The sequence below is a fragment of the Gossypium arboreum genome, chromosome 12 (assembly GCF_025698485.1).
Source record: "Gossypium arboreum isolate Shixiya-1 chromosome 12, ASM2569848v2, whole genome shotgun sequence".
Lineage (NCBI taxonomy): Eukaryota > Viridiplantae > Streptophyta > Magnoliopsida > Malvales > Malvaceae > Gossypium > Gossypium arboreum.
This window is the reverse complement of record NC_069081.1, coordinates 102759782-102779271: the sequence shown is the minus strand read 5'-3', so window position 1 is coordinate 102779271 and position 19490 is coordinate 102759782. Positions and strand designations below refer to the sequence as shown.

Below are 19490 nucleotides of genomic sequence, written 5' to 3'. Positions count from 1 at the left end.
TACCTCATCACTAGATGTACCTAAGTAGAACCACACAAACCGTCAATCTTTTTATTTAAGAGTTCTACTTGGTTAGATAGCATAGTAACCGCGTCGAGGTTGAAAACACCAACTGCTTTCTTCGGCTTTGTCTTCATAACTTGCCACTGATAGTTATTCAATGACATCTCTTCAATAAATTTGTAAGCCGCCTCAGGTGTCTTATTATTCAAAGTTCCATTGGCAGCTGCGTCGATGAGTTGCCTCGTTGAGGGGTTCACACCGTTGTAAAATGTCTGAACCTGGAGCCAAAGTGGTAATCCATGGTGAGGGCAGCTCCTCAATAGATCCTTGTATCTCTCTCATGCATCGTAGAGTGTTTCAAGATCCATCTGCACAAAGGAAGAAATGTCATTTCTCAACTTAGCCGTTTAAGCCAGCGAAAAATATTTAAGTAAAAACTTTTTGGTTATTCGTTCCCAAGTAGTGATTGACCCTCGTGGTAACGAGTTCAACCATTGTTTAACTTTATTCTTCAGCAAAAAAAGGAATAATCGAAGGCGAATGGCGTAATAAAAAACGCCATTAATTTTAAAAGTGTTGCAAAACTCGAAGAAATTTGCCAAGTGATTGTTTGGATCCTAATCCTGCAAACCATCAAACTGAACAAACTGTTGTATCATTTGAATTGTGTTAGGTTTCAGTTGAAAATTATTGGCAGCAATAGCGGATTTAAAAATACTTGACTCAGTTCCTGTTAAATTAGGTTTAGCATAATCATACATAGTGCGTGGAGCAGAATTCTGATTTACTAGATCAGCAGCAATCACAGGAGGTAGCGGATTTTCTTGGTTTTCAGCCATTCCTCGGTTGTGGTTGAAGTATCGTTGCTCGCCCTCTGTGTATCTTAGGCTTCTCCTTATTTCTCGTCTGTTTCTGTGAACTGTGCGGTCGATCTTATCGTCAAAAAGTAGTAGTCCTGACGGGTTTCTTCTAGTCATAAACTAGAAAAACTGTCAGAAGAAAATAAGAGAAAAATTAGAAAATAAAAGAAAATAAAAACTTAAATTGCAAATAAAGTAAATGGTTAAAGTAATAAAAATTGAGTTTTCCTAATATCCCAGTTCCTCGACAACGGCGCCAAAAACTTGATGCGTGATATTCGTAATAGGTTTTAAAGATTTATAAATGAATCGTTCTTGAGACTAACTTATCAATTAAGGCAAGTGTACCTATCGAACAGTAGTATAGTTCAGCAAGAGCGGATTGTCGAACCCAAAGGAACTACGAGTACTAGTATTTACTTCTTTTTTTATTATCTAGCCTAAAAATTAAGAGGTTTGGTTATCTAAACTAATTATTAACTAAGAATGCACAGAAAGTAAACTTGGGAAAATACTTTTGGGAAAATTCGATTGATTGGGACAATACCTAAGGAAAAATCCACCTAGACTTCACTTGTTATTTGACTCTAAATCAGACGATTTATTCATTTGACTTGATCCGTAGAAATCCCTAAATTATATTATTATCCCTCTCGAGACTAATAACGTCTAACCCTAGGTTGAATAATTAAAATCTCTTTCTAATTAACACCCTAGAATTGCATTAACTCGATCTATAGATTCCCTTATTAGGTTTCACCCTAATCCAGAAAAATCTTGTCACCCTATCTCTAGGCGCGCAATCAACTCCGCTTAATTATGACAACTTTACTCTTAGACTGGGTCTATTCCTCCTCTGAATAAGAGTGTTAACTTGGATCAATATCCTGGAATATTAAAACAAGAATTAAGAACACATAATCAAGAACAAGTCAAATATTTATCATACAATTCAGATAATAATAACAAAATCTGTCTTAGGTTTCATTCCCCTTAGGTATTTAGGGGGTTTAGTTCATATTTATGAAAGAAAACATCTTAAAAGCATAAAAATAACAAAACATAAGAAAACCCAAAACTCCTGAAGGAACTTGAAGGGAGATCTTTAGTTTTGATGATGAATCCGGCTCTTGAGATGGATCAATCGACTTTTCTTGAGTAATTCCTTACTTCCTCCTCTTGCGTCCTCTTCTAAGTGCCTCATCAGGTGTTTAAATAACCCCTTAGAATGCCTAAGAGCCCCCAAAATTGGCCTTTTCCGAATAGGGTTATACTTGGGCTCAGCAGGGACACACCTGTGTGCAATTACTCCAGCTCGTGGTTAAGGCTATTGAACAGGCACGGGCGTGTAGTATACCCGTGTAAGTCGTGCTTCAATCCTGCCAAAGGGACACGCCCGTGTGACACGCCCGTGTAAGAAAGTCCAGGCTGTGTTGATTTCCCATGTTGGTCTATTTTCTTCGTTTTCGGCCCGTTTCTCGCTCTTTTTACTCTCCTATGCTCACCTAAGTATAAACATGAAATTAAAGGATTAAGAGCATCGAATTCACAAAATATAAGGAGAAATCATCCATAAATGTGCTAAGCATGGGATAAAAATATGTATAATTTACGGTTTATCAGCAAACAATAGAACCTTGAGAGAGTCAGTTGTACCAAATCTGAACCATCAACCATTTTGCATTGAATACTTTAAACTTGATGTGTCTTTGAAATTGAAATCAGGATTAGTTCACTTACGTCATACTTTTCATGGTTTATAGAACGAATATCCTCACAAGCACTTGAAATAATTTCATGTGGTATGCTTTACTATGAGACCCTAATGTGTAATCGAAGAACAAATCAATTTGAGAGATTTTCCCATCTCATTAATAGATAAAGCAAAGGATTGACTCTTCTATTTACCTCTCAGGTTTATAACCACATGGATTATATTGGTAAGTGTATTTTTGGAAGATTTTTTTCCTTCTTTACATGATATTTTTATCATGAAAGAGACTTGCTATATCAAATAGAAGTACATGGAAAGCCTTCATGAATGTCGGGAGTGATTTAAATAGTTGCACGCAAGTTGCTTGCAATATGAAATTTTGAAACAACTACTCATTCATATTTCTATGAAAGAATCTTATCGATGGAGCAAAAGATGATGAACGCCGCAAGTAATAGTTATATAGTAAACAAAACCCCTCACAAGGCTAAGGAATTAATTTCGATCGTGGTTACTAACTCGCAATAGTTTGAGTTTGGACAAGATATGTCGAGACGATTGAATGAGGTCAACATATAAGCTCTTGAAAATCGTAATGATTAACTAACTTCACTTGTTGAACAGATTACTTTAAGAAATACCTGACATGTTAAGGTGTGTAGGATATGCGCTAATCATGGCCATCAAATCGATTCAAGCCCTACACTTCTTGAAGATACAAACAAACATAAAAATGTAGTTGGAGGATTCCCTAGTCTATCGCAAAGGAATATGATCCATTTTTGAATACTTATAATTCTGGATGAAGAGAAAATTCAAATTTCAGTTGTAGAGTGAGAGCACAAAATTTCCAAAATCTTTAACCAAGTTCTTCTAATTCAAATATCTCTTCGAAGGATATTGCCAAATCTTTTTCTACTAACGCTCAAAAATTCCAACATGAGGTAAGAGTTGGACTTTAAGAGATAAATTCTAGCACTCAAAACATTAATAAGCAGGTTAGCCAACTCGCAACCTCAGTACGAAAACTAGAATATCAAGGTAAGTTGCCTTCACAAACTATCGTCAACCCAATCCATAATTTTAGTGTAATTACAATTAAAACGGTAGGGAATTAAATAAAACCTAATAGATTTCAACTTGATCGAACCATGGCTAAAGAAACCAAAAAAAAAAGAAAAGAGGTTTTTGCTCCCAAAGAATTGATTGATAGGTCAAACGTAGATAAACCAAAGTAGTTCATGATTCAACCCCTTTTCCCAAAGAGATTCGCTAAGACTAACAAGGTAAAAGAATATGAGGAAATACTTTATATTTTTTGCAAATTCAAGGTAAATATTCCTTAACTTGATGATATTAAACAAATAATTTAAGGTATGTGTTTATGTAACAACCCGTTTTTGGTCAAATCGGAACAGTGGTTTTGAAACCACAAATTTGAGGTTAAAAAATTATTTTAATATTATTTTAAGTGTTTACAGAATGATAGCATGTATGTGTGAAAGTTTCGTGAAGTAATTTTATCCTTTGAATGCTTAATTTTGTAAAAAGGACTAAATCGCGTAAAGCGTAAAACTTGAATTCTAATACCTAAAGGTGTCAAATACCTATGGAATATTAAAGTAGAGGTCCTTATGTTGTAATTATACCCTTTTTATATTAGGTGGACATTTATGGACAAAAAATGGATGATATTAAATGGTTTTATTAAAGGTTAATTTTGTTATTTGTTTATTAATCATAAAATAAATAAAACAAAACCAAATTAATTGTTTGTATCATCTTCTCCACTGGTTTTTGGAAGAGAAGAAACACCATTTTTATGGCTATCATTCGGCTAAGGCATTTTTGCTTATTTAGGTATGATTTTTGTCCCGTTTTTAATGATTTTTATGTTTTTATAATCGTTACATCTAGTACTAGCTAGCCCAGGGACTATTTTGCAAAACTGTTAAAGATTTTGAATGATTCTATTGATTAATATGTATGATTTTTGAAGTTTCTTGATAGATTTTGAGTGCTTGTTGATAGATATACAAGTTTTGTTAAGTGATTTTTAGTGAAAATGCAAAATAGGGATTAAATTAAGAAATGTTAAAACTTTATAGTTAAAATGTGAAATAAATGCAAACTATGGGCTTTTGGGGGTATAATGGTAATTCAGATAATCATGGGTGTTCTGAAATTTGCATGAATTTGTGATTTTGTGTAATAAGGACTAAATTGTAAAAATGTGAAAGTTTAAGGGCTAATGCATAAAATAGCTCAAATGTATATTTTGGATTGAATTGAATAAATAGATTATTAAAGTTAATTTTGAATATATTTAGATCAAGAAAAGAGGAATTCGAATCTAAATCAGAGAAAAACAAAAGTTATCGACTAAACGACTTATTTCGTCGTTTCCACATTCGAGGTAAGTTCGTATGAGATAAATTTCATTATAAATGTATTTTAAATGATTTGATACTGTATAAGTTATGAATACGAGACTTTGGATAACTTCGATATTGACCCGATAGAAATTCGGCATTCAAAATCCTGACTGAACTTTAGGAATAGTTTAGGATACTAATGACATGTCATTAGGGGATACATGTATTGGCTTCGGGCCATGACATCAGCACTTTGATTGTGAGATATACCGATTGCTTCAGGCCATGAATATCAGCTGAATTGGCTTCAGGCCATGGTATCAGTAATTCGGATATAAGTTACCTTGATTTGACTTCGGGCCATGATATAGGTACTTATCATGTGAGACCCTTGAGTATCCGACTTCTATTTCGAATGGTTCACCAAGTAAAATGATAGATGTGGATGAGTTTGAGATTGATGGTAGATGATACAGGTATGTACATGAATTATATAAGTTTCAAATCGAGGAAACTTATGAAGGAAGTGTATACTCTCATAATTGAGTATTTGAAAGATTTGTTAATTAATGTAAGCTATATGTTGGTATTTTCAAATTACTGAATTATATTTGTGAGATTGTATTGAGTTTATTTCATACGAGCTTACTAAGCTTATAGCTTACATCGTTTATTTTTCTATGTTTTATAGTGATTTAAAAGCTAGCTCAGACTCGGGGATCGTCAAAGATTTCGTCACACTATCCTACAATTGATTTGGTACCCTTAAGCTTATATTTTGAGTATATGGTGTGTATAGAAACTTTGGTCATTTTGGCTATGACTTGATAGTGATTTTGGCCATATGAATTGGCATTGTAAATGTTTATGTTTTGTTATATATATATAGTCATGAGTGATAGCTTATTTTGGTCTATTTTGGTATGGTTGAATCATATATGTATATGACTATACTTAGTGAAATGTGTTTAATGATTAAGGTTGGATTCATGATGCCTGTTGTGAATAGGTAAATTGAATGTCAATAGGTGATGATTTGTGAATTGGTATCTTTGTGGAACTGAGCATATTAATGCATATTTGTTAATGGTCATTTTGATGTTTTGAGAAGACAAGGATTGGCATGAATTTAGATGGTAATATGTGATATTTATGTTTTGTATTTGTTGGTGTTGGAATTGGTATAAGTCATGCTTGATTTGGAATTTAATTATATACCTATTGATGCTATGTTATGTGCCATATAAGTTGTGTAAGTGTGCCAAATTTTGGGTGGTAAAATAGCTTGGTAAATAGCCTATTTTTTTCCAGACGGGCGTGTGTCTCAACTATGTGTGACACACGGTCTTGTTACACGGCTGTGTTGTACCACCCCTTACCTGTACCTGAGGTTAGGATAGGATACGAGGCGTTACCGAACACATACACAGTCATTCATGTAAAAACCGAGCTATAAAATTTTTTTCCTCAAAACAACTTTATTCATACATACACAATTTGTCCCTGATACGGGCCTACAAGGACCAAAACAACCATCAAAAAAGATTTGGGAGTAATCAAAAATTTTAGTAAGGTTTGGAAAATTTTCCCTCATATAAAACCACACACCTGTATGAGACAACGGACACGCCTGTGTGCTCTCGACACGCCTTTGTCTTCCAGCCATGTAACTTTCTAACTATGACGTCAGCACCAAATTAGAATGACATGGCCGTATCACACGCCCTTATGGCCAGACCATGTGGTCAATTAAAAATAAATGAATTTTTCATAAAATGGTGTAGATTCACACGGCCAGAGTACACGCCCATGTAGGTAGGCCGTGTCTCTCACACGCCAAGACACACGCTAGTGTCCTAGCCCGTGTGTTTACTATTGGGCATACTAACTTGTAAAATTTAGGTGCAGGGGACACACGACCATTCAACACGCCCGTGGGGCGAACCGTGTGTCACGCACGGCCTAGACACATGCCCATGTGTCTACCCATGTAGACAATTTAAAGCCTATTTTTCAAGCCAATTTTCACCCTCAATCATTCATACACTTAAACATATTTCATAGCATGCAACATGACCTATTTAAAACACTCAATTATTCAACACCATGGCACTTTCACATCTTCATAATGTCGTTCTATTACATATTCAATTAGTCACACCAATTGGAAGCATTCCACACCAATTTCATGCATAATCAAATTTGTTACCATAACCTCAAATTACACATTCATGTCCATAGTCATCTTAAGTCATTAAGTCATTCCTTACACATATCCATCAAACAAACCACATAGCACATCATAAAGCCATCAACACATACATGCATGAACAATAAGACATTACAACCCAATAATAAATTATGAGTCATATCACATGACTATTACAAAATAAATCATCGACATCATAGGCCTTCACAATTTGGCCAAATAGCATGACACATATCACAAAATAACCAAGTCCCCTATACATGCCATACTCAAAATAACAATTTCACTATACCCAATATTATTTTCATAGGGTGATCGAATACTCCGATAGCTTCCAATCCCCGAGCTAGCTTGGTGGACCTACAAAGGATGGAAAGAAATGGGGTAAGCATTAAAGCTTAGTAAGTCCACATGCAAATAATATGCAATGATAGTAAACCACAATCATACAAAGACATAATATCATAATCACAAAAATTATTCCTCATCCAATCATTTTAGGCTCATTTATCAAGTGTTCATGTATATACTTTCTCATCACATATCATTCTTCATCAATGCATTATTCATGGGTTTAGCGTACATACCTGTACTCATCGTAGTATATCATACAACCATACCTCTTTAACATGCCTTCCTCAGGAATTTCATCACATCTATTGCATTACCCGTTGAACACTTGGAATACTATTGGATACGTGGAAAACTTGCACATAAGTGTCACGTATACATACGTAGCCAAAGCTACCTCATAACATGTAACGCTCGCAATGGAGCTATTCACGGGATTGCTCATATAAGCTATCGGTCAAGGTGTAACTACACGGGCTTCTCACACAAGCTTTCAGGTGTCTGACCCACTCAAGGATTACCTAGCCACCGGTAGAACACACAAGACCATAGCCCGGAACCCAATTACATGTATCGCATCCATTATGAACTCGGACCAACTCAACGAGCTCGAATGCCACATACATATCACGAACCCAGACCAACTCAATGAGTTTGGATTTCTTAATTCCTAGTGACATGTCACTTGTATCCTAAACTATTCCTAAGGTTCAATCGGCATTCTTTCTCATATACACATAGCATCTCCATCGTACTTGCTCGTAACGTTGTGGATAACGACCAGTATTATTCATACTTACAAAGTTATCATTAGGCATAGCATACATAATATTGATAAAACATTTATCACATAATGTCAACACATAAAAATATAATACATTGTCACATTATTTACACATGTACTTACCTCGGTACAAAATGATGATAATCGAGCCTAATCGTCGTATACTTTATTCTTTCCTCGATCAAGACCCGGTTCATGTTTTTCTTGATCTATAATGCCAAATTTAACTTGTTTATTAATCACATTTTTCAAATCAATCCATAATTCATGTTTTGGTAAAATTACCTTTTTACCCCTAACTTTTCACTTATCTATAATTTAGTCCCTAGGCTCGTAAAATGAAATGTATGCTTTTTCTTGGTTACCCAAGCCAAGCCAAACCTATACCATGCTCATATCAGCCCACATTTTTCTTTATTTCACATTTTTACTACCCACTTTTACACTTTTAAAAACAAGTCCATTTTTAGGTATTTTCACTAAAAATCACCTAGTAAAAGATGTTTATCATGTATCAAACATTTATATTCCTCCATTAACCATTAAAATACATGCATGTTTTACATGGTTCAAATTTCATACATGAAACCTAGCTCAAAATATAGCTAGAAATGGATAGATCATGCTTCAAAGACTTCAAAAATACAAAGAACATTAAAAACGGGTTTAGAGGGCACTTACAATCAAGCTTGAAATGTTGAACAAAACCCTAGCTATGGCTATTGGAAATTTCATCTAACACTTGGAGAAGATGAGCATATTTTTTCTTTGATTTTCCCTTTTTTATTCTTTTAATTACCAAATGACCAAAATGCCCTTTGGGTCTTTCTTTCCAATTTTTCCTATGCAGGCCCATTTTTGTCCAAAATTATAGAAATTGGTCAAATTGCTAGTGAAGGTCTCCTAATTTATAATCTAAAGGAATTTCATGCTAAAAGCTTCTAGAATGCAAGTTTTGCATTTAATTCAATTGGGTCCCTAAAGTGCAATTAGACATTTTATGCATAGAATTTCTTCAAGAAACTTTCACATAAGCATGCATTCTCATCATAGACATCATAAAAATCATATAATAATTATTTTTATCTCATATTTGTGGTCTCGAAACCACTATTCTGACTAGACCCTAATTCGACATGTTACAACTCTCCCCCTTTAGGGATTTTCGTGCCGAAAATCTTACCGATAAAAAAGTTCAAGTACTGTTTCCTCATAGCCTCATCAGGCTCCAGGGTGGCCTCTTCAACCCCATGTCTTTTCCATAAAAATTTCATAAAAGTAACACTTTTGTTTCTCAATTGCTTGACTTTCTGAGCCAAGATCTTAACTAGTTCCTCACCATAAGTCATACCCGGTCTGATTTCAACCTCTATCGGTGTAATCACATGAGAAGTATCAGATCTATATCGGCGCAACATGGACACATGAAATACATCGTGAATCTTTTCTAACTCAGACTGTAAATTCAATCGATTAGCAATTGGCCCTATCCTTTCGGTAATCTTTTCTAACTCAACTTGCCTTTTCTACCGAGTCTCAAAACCTTCTTCCATAGAGATACTTTCAAGAATACTTTATCACTGACTTGATACTCAATTTCTTTTCTTTTCAAATCCGCATACAACTTTTGTCTATCCGAGGCCGCTTTCAAATAATCACGAATTACTTTCACCTTTTTTCGGTTTCCTTAATCAAATCTATTCCATGACCTTAATTTTAGTCCAATACAAAGGTGTTCTACATTTACGTCCATATAATGCTCTATAAGGTGCCCTTTTCAAACTCGACTGATAACTATTGTTGTAGGCAAATTCAACCAAAGGTAAGTACTTTTCTCAACTACCTTGGAATTCAAGAACACAACATTTGAGCATATCTTCAAGTGTCTGAATTACTCTCTTGGATTGTCCATCAGTCTGTGGATGAAAAGTGGTATTAAAATTCAACTTTGTACCCAAAGCTTCGTCTAACTTCTTCCAAAATCGTGAAGTGAACCTTGGATCTCTATCCAAAATAATCGATAAAGGTACTCCATGAAGTCTCACAATCTCAGAAATATATAATTCAACTAACTTATCAAGTGAATAATCAGTGCGTAGTGGTATAAAAAGAGCCAATTTAGTCAATCTGTCCACCACAACCCATACGGCATCTTTCTTTCTCGGTGTCAACGGCAAGCCTGTCACGGAATCCATAGTAATTCGGTCCCATTTCCATTTAGGAACTAAAATAGGCTGAAGTAAACCTGAAGGTACCTGGTGTTCGACCTTTACTTGTTGACAGATCAAACACCTTGATACAAACTCAGATATATCTCTTTTCATACCATTCCACCAATACATTTTCTTTAAATTATTGTACAATTTCGTGCTACCCGGGTGAACTAAAATACCCCCGTTATGAGCCTTTTGCAAAATATTTTGAATCAACTCAGCATTTTTCGGAACACAAATCCTTCCACAGAACCTCAGACAACCATCAGAATCTCTCTAAAAATTTGATTCACTGTTCGACTCATACTGAGCTTTCTTAGCGTGTAACTCTTTATTAGCTTCCTGAGCATCACAAATTTGTTGAAGAAAGGTCGGTCAGCTCTCAACTCTGCTAGAATTGTACCATCATGAGATAGGGTTAGTCGTGCGTTCATAGCTCTCAAGGCAAATAAAAACTTTCTGCTCAAAGCATCGACAACCACATTAACCTTACCGGGGTGAAAATTAATCACAAGCTCATAGTCTTTTAACAAATCAAGCCATCTTGGTTGCCTCAAATTTAAGTCCATTTAGGTCATCAGATACTTAAGACTTTTATGGTCTGTATAGACATGGCATTTCTCCCCGAATAGGTAATGTCATCAAATCATCAATGCAAATACAATGGCGGTTAATTCTAGATCGTGTATAGGATAGTTCTTCTAGTGGGGCTTCAGTTGCCGTGAAGCCTAAGCTACCACCTTACCTTCTTGCATAAGTACAAAACCCAGTCTACTCAGAGATGCATCACTGTAAATCACAAATTCTTTCCCTGATTCCGATTGTACTAACACTGTACCTCGGTCAATAACATTTTCAACTTCTCAAAGCTCTGCTGACATTTTTTTGACCATTCGAGCATGAAATCTTTTTTAATTAATTTCGTCATAGGAGTGGCTACCATAGAGAATCATGTTACAAACCGTATGTAGTAACCAGCCAAACCCAAAAAGCTCCTAACTTTAGCTACATTCCTTGGCGGCTTCCACTCAACAATAGCAGAAATCTTATTGGGATCAACTCATATACCATCTCTTTAAACAATGTGGCCTAAGAATTCGACCAATTGAAGCCAAAACTCACTCTTACTAAACTTTGCCTACCACTATTAATCCCCTAAAAGTTGTAACACCGTTCTCAAGTGCTCAGCATGCTCTGCTTCATCTCTAGAATAAATCAGAATATCAACGATGAATACCACAACAAACTTGTCCAAATATGGCTGAAATATTCGGTTCATTAAATCCATAAACACGGCAGGAGCATTAGTTAATCCAAATGGATCCAAATGGCATAACAAAAAATTCATAGAGGCCATACCTCATTATAAAAGCAGTCTTAAGCACATCTGACTCCTTAACTTGTAACTAGTAATATCCGGATCTCAAATCTATCTTAGAGAACCATGTCGCTCCTTTCAGCTGGTCAAACAAGTCATCAATACTTGGAAGAGGATACTTATTTTTTATTGTCACCTTGTTGAGTTGCCAGTAGTTAATGCATAATCTTATGAAATCATCCTTCTTTTTCACGAATAATACGGGAGCACCCCATGGCCAAAAGCTTGGTCTCGCAAAACCTTTGTCATTCAACTCTTGCAACTTTAACTTCAAGTCTTTCAGCTCAGTCGGGGTCATCCTATACGAAGCAATAGAGATAGGTGCTGTCCCCGGCATTAACTCAATACCCAATTCAACTTCTCTAATTGGAGGCAAACCTGGCAATTTCTCCGGAAATACAATCGTATACTCACAAACAACCCGTGCTGACTCGATTTTCAATTCTGATTCCTTTGTATTCAATATGTATGCCAATAAGCTTCATACCCTTTTCTCATACACTTTTGAGTAGTCATCGAAGAAATTACATTTGGTGACTTATCCACATCATCTGATTCAACCCAAAGAACCTTGCCATTTTCACAATTCAATTTAATAATTTTCTGTCTACAATTCATTATAGCATCATGTAGTGTCAACCAATCCATACCCAATATGACATCAAATTTATCAAGCGGTAACAACATCAAGTCGGCCGGAAAACAAAGAACTATAATCATCAAAGGGCATTTCTTACATACTTTATCAACTATCACATGTTTTCCTAATGGGTTTGACACCTTAATCATAAATTCTGTAGACTCGACAGGCATATTCATGCAAGATACCAATTTCATACATACTTACGAATGAGCAGAGCCAGGGTCTATCAAAGCAATAACAGTAGTATTACAAAGAGTAAAATTACCATTGATCACATCAGGAGAAGTTGCATCTTCACGTGCACGTATAGCGTTGACTCTAGCCGGAGCTCTAGCTTTAAACCTTACTACTATATCCTGTGTCGCATTTTTACTACTGAACCTATACTTGGCATTTCTCGAGGATCTTCCCTTAGAAGCTATGTCACTCGGTCTTGGATTCTGAAATCTTTCTTTCTCTACCATCTCGGGGCAGTCTTTAATATAGTGGTCTTGAGAACCACACTTTAAATAAGATCTTTCACTCACCCTACAGATGCCAAAATGAAATCTACCGCATTGTTGGCACTCAGGTTTGGAAGGTTTAGCGTTACCCACACTTACCATAAATGTAACCTGAGATCTAAAACTCGAATTCTGCTTTCTACGGTTCCATATGAATGTCTAGCTGAAACATGTGAACGAGAGTACATCTCTCTAGATTTCTTAGACTGAGATGGCAATGACTTACTCAGATATCTCTTTCTTGTGTCTTTAGCCTCAGACTCGACTTTCTTCTTTTGTTTGACCAATTTTTTGGCTTTACAAGTCCGCTCAACGAGTACTACAAATTCTTTCAACTCAAAAATACCCACTAACGTCTTAATGTCTTCATTAAGTCCATCTTCAAATCTTCTGCACATCTTAGCCTCGGAAGATACACACTCTCGAGCGTACTTACTAAGTCTGAAAAATTCTCTCTCATATTCATTAACTGTCATACGACCCTGTTTCAAATCCAAAAATTCTTTACGCATCTGATCGATGAACCGTTCACTAATGTATTTCTTTCAGAATTCCTCTTGAAAGAAATCCTAAGTAACCATTTCCGGTGGTACCACAGATATCAGCATTCCCTATCAGTGATACGCCGCATCTCTACATTTTAAGCACTTCTCGGCCGTATAGGATAATTCATCAAATACCCGTATCGAGTTCTCTAACCAGAACTCTACTTTCTCAGGCTCATCATTGGCATTTTCCCTAAATTCCTCGGCACCATGCTTCCGAATTTTATCAACAGGTGTTCTAGAGAATCTCATGAAATCCATACTTTGAGGCATCACGGGTGCGGGTTGAAGATTTGGGGGAGGTTAAACATTCGGGTTCGTTCACCTAAACTTTGTATATTATACATTCATCATGTGGAGAAAGGCTTCTTTGTCTCCTTCTTCTCTTCTGATAGTTTCAAGTCTACTCTCGGATAGCACCTCCCTTTCAGCGGGAGCAAGCGCGTTACTTTCTACATCATCCTTCACTGTTTTGTTGGGATCTATTTTCTATATAAAAACACATTTTAAAATTTTTCAGGAGTCATCACATTATTATAATATATGTGTGGCATGTATAGCTAGACTCAAATACATGCGATGTAGTCCGAGAACCCTAAACTTGGCTCTGATACCACTGAATGTAACACCCTTTACCCATACTCGAGGTCGGGATAGGATACTGATACATGATATTCGTGACAGGTTTTAAATATTTATAATGAATCGTTCTTGAAACTAACTATTATTACGATGAAGGCAAGTGTACCTATCGAACAATAATATAGTTTTAGCAAGACCCGATTGTCGAACCCAAAGGAACTAAAAGTACTAGTAATGATTGCCTTTATATTATCTAACCTAAGAATAATGGGGTTTATTTTAACTAACTAATTAACTAAACTAAGAATTCACAGAAAATAGAATTGGGGAATTACTTTTGGAAAAACGATTGAATTAAGACAATACCTAAGGAAAAATCCACCTAGACTTCACTTGTTATTAGACTCTGAATCGGACGATTTATTCATTTGACTTGATCTATAGAAATCCATAAGTTATATTACTATCTCTCTCGAGACTAACAACGTCTAACCCTAGGTTGAATAATTGAAATCTCTTTCTAATTAACTCCTTAGGGTTGCATTAACTCGATCTATGGATCCCCTTATTAGGTTTCACCCTAATCCGGCAAAATCTTGTCGCCCTATCTCTAGGCGCGTAATCAACTCCGCTTAATTATGAAAAATGTACTCTTAGGCAGGTTTATTCCTCCTCTGAATAAGAGGTTAACTTGAATCAATATCTTGGAATATCAAAACAAGAATTAAGAGCACATAATTAAGAACAAGTCAAATATTTATCATACAATTCAGATAATAATAACAAGATCTATCTTAGGTATCATTCCCCTTAGGTATTAAAGGGTTTTAGTTCATAACTAAAAAGGTAAACATCTCAGAAGAATAATGAATACAAAACATAAAGAAAAACCCAAAACTCCTGAAGGGAGATTGAGGGGAGATCTTTAGTCTTGATGATGAATCCGGCTTCTGAGATGGATCAATCGGCTTTCCTTGAGTAGTTCCCTGCTTCCTCCTCTGTGCCTCCCCTTTTCCTCCTCCTCTAGGGTGTATTTATAGGCTTTAGAATGCCTAAGAACCTTCAAAATTTACCTTTTTCGAATTCGACTAAACTTGGGCTCGGCAGGAATACACCCGTGTGCGATTGCTTAAGGCCGTGGTCAAGCCTGTTAAATAGGTACGGGCGTGTGGTCCACCCATGTGAGTCTGCCTGTGTGAGGAGGTCTAGGCTGTGTTGATTTCGTACGTTGGCCCATTTTCTTCGTTTTTGGCCCGTTTCTCGTTCCTTTCACTCTCCTATGCTCACCTAAGTATAAAACATGAAATTAAGGCATTAGGACCATTGAATTCACAAATTTTAAGGAAAAATCATCCATAAAATGTGCTAAGCATGGGATAAAAATATGTATGAATTACGGTTTATTAGATACGAGGCGTTACCGAACACATACACAGTCATTCATGCAAAAACCAAGCTATAAAAATTTTTTCTTCAAAACAACTTCATTCGTACATACGCAATTTGTCCCTGATACAGGCCTACGAGGCCCAAAACAACCATTGAAAAAGATTTGGAACTAAATCAAAAATTTTAGAAAGGCTAGTGGGTAAGCCGTGTGGGTACATGCCCATGTGGGTAAGCCGTGTCTCTCACACAGCCAAGACACACTCCTGTGTCTTAGCCCGTGTGTTTACTACGGTCATACTGAATTGTAAAATTTAGGTGCAGGGGACACAGAACCATTCAACACGCTAGTGGGGCAGACCGTGTGTCACAGAAGACCTAGACACATGCCCGTGTGTCTACCCATGTGGACCATTTAAAGGCTATTTTCCAAGCCAATTGTCACCCTCAATCATTCATACACTTAAATATATTTCATAGCATGCAACATGACCTATTTAAAACACTCAATTATTCAACACCATGGCACTTTCACATCTTCATAATGTCGTTCTATTACACATTCAATTAATCACACTAATTGGAAGCATTTCAAACCAATTTCATGCATAATTAAATTTGTTACCATAACCTCAAATTACACATTCATGTCCATAGTTATCTTAAGCCAATAATTCATTCCTCATCACATATCCATTAAACAAACCACATAGCACATCATCAAGGCATTAATACATGCATGCATGAACAATTAGACTTTACAACCTAATAATAAATTATGAGCCATAACACAAGGCTATTACAAAACAAATCAACAACATCATAGGCCTTCACAGTTTGACCAAATAGCATGACACATATCACAAAATAACCAACTCCCCTATATATACCATACTCAAAATAACAATTTCACTATACCCAATATTATTTTCATAGTGTGATCGAATACTCCAACAGCTTCTGATCCCTGAGCTAGCTTGGCGAAACTACAAAGGATGGAAAGAGAGGGGGTAAGCATTAAAGCTTAGTAAGTCCACATGCGAATAATATGCAATGATAGTAAACTATAATCATACAAAGACATAATATCATAATCATAAAAATTATTCATCGTCCAATCATTTTAGACTCATTTATCAAGTGTTCATGTATATACTTTGTCATCACATATCATTCTTTATCAAGGCATTATTCATGGGTTTAGCGTACATACATGTACTCATCGTAGTATATCATATAACCATACCTCTTTAACATGCCCTCATCGGGACTTTCATCAAATCTATTGCATTACCCATTGAACACTCGAAATACTATTGGATATGCGAAAAACTTGTACATAAGTGTCATATATACATACGTAACCAAAGCTACCTCATAACATATAACGCTCGCAATGGAGCTACTCACGGGCTTGCTCATATATGCTATCGGTCAAGGTGTAACTACACGGGATGCTCACACAAGTTGTTAGGTGTCTGGCCCACTCAAGGATTACCTGGTGACCGGTAGGACACAGATGACCATTGCCCGGAACCCAATTACATGTATCGCATCCATTATAAATTCAGACCAATTCAACGAGCTCGAATGTCACATACATATCACGAACCCAGACCAACTCAATGAGTTCGGATTTCTTAATTCCTAGTAACATGTCACTTGTATCCTAAACTATTCCTAGGGTTCAAATAAGATTCTTTCTTATATACACATAGCATCTCCATCGTACTTGCTCGTAACGTCGTGGACAACGACCAGTATTATTCATACTTACAAAGTTATCATTAGGCATAACATACATAATATTGATAAAACATTTATCACATAATGTCAACACATCAAAATATAATACATTGTCACATTATTTACACATGTACTTACCTCGATACAAAATGATGATAATCGAGCCTAGTCGTCGTATACTTTATTTTTTCCTCGATCAAAACCCGATTCATGTTTTTCTTGATCTATAATGTCAAATTTAACTTGTTTATTAATCACAATTTTCAAATCAATCCATAATTCATGTTTTGGTAAAATTACCTTTTTACCTCTAACTTTTCACTTATTTACAATTTAGACCCTAGGCTCGTAAAATGAAATGTATGCATTTTCTTGGTTACCCAAGCCTAGCCGAACCTATTCCATGCTCATATCAGCCCAAACTTTTCTTTATTTCACATTTTTACTACCCACTTTTACACTTTTACAAATAAGTCCCTTTTTAGGTGTTTTCACTAAAAATCCCCTAGTAAAAGATGTTTATCATGCATCAAACATTCATATTCCTACATTAACCATCAAAATACATGTATTTTGTACATGGTTCAAATTTCATACATGAACCCTAGCTCAAAATATAGCTAGAAATAGATAGATCATGCTTCAAGGACTTCAAAAATGCAAAGAACATTAAAAACAGGTTTAGGGAGCACCTACAATTAAGCTTGAAATGTTGAACAAAACCCTAGCTATGGCTATTGGAAATTTCGGCTAACTCTTGGAGAAGATGAGCACATTTTTTCTTTGATTTTCCGTTTTTATTCTTTTAATTACCAAATGGCCAAAATGCCCTCAAGGTCTTTCTTTCAAACTTTTTCTATACAGGCCTATTTTTGTCCAAAATTATAGAAATTGATCAAATTGCTAATTATGACCTTCTAATTTATAATCTAAAGCAATTTTATTCTAAAAAGCATCTAGAATGTAAGTTTTACATTTTATTCAATTTGGTCCCTAAAGTGCAATTAGACATTTTATGCATAGAATTTCTTCAAGAAACTTTCACATAAGCATGTATTCTCATCATAGACCTCATAAAATCATATAATAATTATTTCTATCTCAGATTTATGGTCTCGAAACCACTGTTCCAACTAGACCCTAATTCGGGATGTTACATGTGTGCCCCCTAGTGTGGTTTTAGAAATCAAGTCAGTATGCTCCACACGGTCTCACACACGGGCATGTGACTTTGCCATATGGCATAAGTCAGTATACCCTATAGGTTTGGGATGGCCTAGCACACGGCCTGGCACACGGGCATGTATGACCATTTTTAAACTACACGAGCTAGCCACGCTAGCGTATATGTTGGTCGCGTGACCCAAGTTAGAGAGTTACACAGAGTCAAACACGGGCTGGGACATGGTCATGTGCTCCTATTTTGAATGTCCACACGACCTGTGACACGGGCATGTCTGGTGGCCGTATGAGGCATACGGCCTATCCACACGGGCGTGTGTTGAACCACACCCAAAGCATGTTTATGTTCTAGTAAGCTCGTATTATTGATTGAGATGCAATGATGATTGTATGATTTGATTAAATGTATGTTAAATGTATGTATAAATGTGTTGTAAGTCCGGTAATGCTCTGTAACCCTATTTCGGTGTTGAATACGGGCGAGGAGTGTTACATCTTAGGTTGTCATTTACACTCGCGTTCAAAGGAAATCATCCTAAATTTGAAAAAAGTGAACTTTAGATGTTCAATACTTTATGCTTGATTGAAATTCTAGGTTTTGGAAACCTAGTGACTTTAAAAAGCATTATAAAATTTGAATATATTCTCTCAATTTTTCTAGCATCTCTTATACATTGCATATTGTTAGGAAAGACAACCACACATGAGCACGAAGGTCCATTGATTCTAATTCTTTCTAGTTGTATGGATTATTGTTGTTACTATGTCCTATTAGCATATTGAATTTTGATCATGTACGTGAAAACATACGTCTGTGTCTCAATAGTATGAGATTATGTTTTACCTCTTGGTTATTGAACAGGTAATGAGAGATTTGCTGCCTAGTGTTGAGTCAACAACTACAACTAATTTATTAAAGGCTTCAAAAATACTCTTGCGTTGATAATCAAATTTATGAATCAAATGGAGATTTTACTTTTGACTAGAGTTGATTTTTCCTCAACTTTGATTATTAC

General features: G+C 35.8%; 1 non-coding gene across 1 annotated transcript; it reads left to right on the top strand.

Annotated features, from left to right (window-relative positions):
• The first annotated feature begins 297 nt into the window (after positions 1 to 297).
• LOC128285948 (small nucleolar RNA R71) lies at positions 298 to 404 on the top strand. Its single transcript, XR_008276495.1, has one exon. It is a non-coding gene; the product is annotated as a small nucleolar RNA R71 (small nucleolar RNA).
• Positions 405 to 19490: the final 19086 nt, after the last annotated feature.